This window comes from Cyprinodon variegatus, unplaced genomic scaffold (assembly GCF_000732505.1).
Source record: "Cyprinodon variegatus isolate N-32 unplaced genomic scaffold, C_variegatus-1.0 Scaffold50, whole genome shotgun sequence".
Classification (NCBI taxonomy): Eukaryota; Metazoa; Chordata; class Actinopteri; order Cyprinodontiformes; family Cyprinodontidae; genus Cyprinodon; species Cyprinodon variegatus.
Window position 1 is genome coordinate 160,234 of NW_015150503.1, and position 2,494 is coordinate 162,727.

The following is a 2,494-nucleotide window of genomic DNA, read 5'->3' on the forward strand; positions in this document are numbered from 1 at the left end:
GGTGGCGAAAACTTTGAGGCACAGTTTTGATATAAAGAATACATTTGCTGGTTTTGTCCGTGTACAGGGTTTATTTCATCAGGATTTCTTTGTTTTTCGTGTACTACTCCATTTCTGGGTGTTTGTCGTACATAATCTTTTAGTTTTGAGTCCGTGCAGTGTTTTATAAATGCCCCGCTCTGAGAGGATGATGCCCCCATATACAAAAAAAAAGCGGCTCCATTTACTGATTCAGATGCTAAAGTAGGTTTTTAAAAGTCTGACAAAGTATTTGAATTAAAATAAACCCGTAATATGCATATATATTTAGAGATATAACATTTCTTCTGCATTAAAAGTTATATTCCACCACTACATAAAGAAGAAAAAGGGAAATGTACAAAAGGTTGCACAGTATTACATATGCAAATGTAATTTTAGAAAGTAATTTATTAAGGACTAAAATGGAGGCGCTGTGATGTTAGTCTGCTCAGCAGTTATAAACCTTGAACCGTGTTCTGTTATCATGCTAATACTGGTCTTGTTATCATGTTAATATCTGGCAACATTGAACCTTTCTCACCAGTCTAATGTTCAGATGTATAAGCATATAACTTCTATCAAAGTTCTGTGCGCAGGTATGGAAAATGGACTTTGTTTTCCTATAATTGCGAATGCTTTTGAGTTTCAAATGTCATTGGGCATGCAAGACTTTCAGATTAAGTTTATATAAACCAGAAAGCTGCTGCAAATCTATGCGTGGCATTGAACTATAAAAAATGGGAAACTATAGTGTATAAATGCTGTATTCGTTTACATACTGCTTGAACCTGCAGTTCTACCGTACTTACAGGGTCAGGCCTTTTTACTCATAAAGGGCCATGCTAGCTTATGTTAGTTATGTAAATGCTGTAACTTGCGTTCTGATATTAAAGTTTTTAAACATATTGCTCTGCCTCGTTATTTAAGCGTTCTTAGTCATTTTTAATACTTCAGTTGCATAAAGCACACTAAAGTCATTTGCAGCATAGACATTATATACGTAGACATCTCATTGGACATTGGCCCTCGTGCCTAGAGGGCGGCCATCTTGGATCCGACAACAGTTCAGACAGCTGCTGTCAGAATGAATAGGAGGCGCTTTAGATCTCATGTTAATCATATGGAAGATGATGTCAAGATTTGGCTAAGGTTAGTTGACCCCAAGCAGAGGCAGGGAGGCAGAGGTGAATCTCTTGTGGATTTAATAATGAGTTAGCAGAAAATAGAGGCAGGTTATCCAAAAAATCCAAAAAGAAAACAAAGTCCAAACAAAGATGAAACCAGGGGTCCAAAAAACCAAAAATCAAAACATGAAAACTAGTCTAAACATACCAGAAACCATGGAGACATCAGGGGAATCACAATCATAAGGAGGAAGGCACAGAGATAAGGAGTTGGAGCATGTTTGACGGTGTTTGATGAGGACCCAGCAAAGGGGAACTGAAGAGAGAGGGCTTTTAAAGGAGACTGAGACAAAGAGGGGGCTAATGAGGAAACTGGGAGCAGGTGTGCACAGAGCAAGAGAGGGAAAGAGATAGGGAAGAAGGAGAACATAAGAGGGCAGCAGAGAGCAACAAATAGAAACCTGGAAAACTGGAAATAACAACAAAATGATAATCAAATAACTAGGCGTATAAAACATAGAGAAAAGAAAACTAAACACTAGAAAACAAGGAGTAAAGTAAGACTGAATACTCAAAAGAAAAACATAACAGAAACCTGACAGATGAGTCAAATATAATATTCAAATTATCTCTTACATATCACAACCCCTTAAAGACCAAAACAGTTTTAAATTTACCTTTACGTTAGATTACACATCTATATTCAGATTCAAAACTTTTTAAACTGAAGTCAAACTGGAGATATATACATAAGTTATATATTTTGAAATCAATATTACTGTGATAAACACAAAGTTTTATATTAATATATTATAAGATTATATTTTACAAATATCATATATTTATATAGTATGTTATTATTAGTACTGGGTATTTTTAAGGATTGCTCTTTGATAACGAGTATTATGATCTATAGAGGAAAATTTAGTTGTAATGTGATTTACATATATACACACAAAAAAACACACTTACGTATTATTTATATATATTATATATATGAAATATATCACACACTGACTAAAGAACAAATGTTCACATATGCATTATTAATGCTAAATAAAAATATAATTTGAAAGAGTTTTCCGAGAAGTTCAGACCAACTTACAAGGACAAAAAGACTTTAGCTGGACACAACAAAAAGGTCTGTTTCTAAACACAGTAAATTCTGGATTTAAAGATGTCACCGCCCAATCTCAGACACTCTAGGGGAGAAACACAGGTAAGTGACCACGATCATCTGACTGAAGATGATGTTCTCAGTGAGTCACTTACCTAGTTTAGCAGTTCAGTCCAGGCTTCCAGGCTATAACAGAGCTCCGGGACAGGAGGGTTCAGAGTCTGACTGGGAC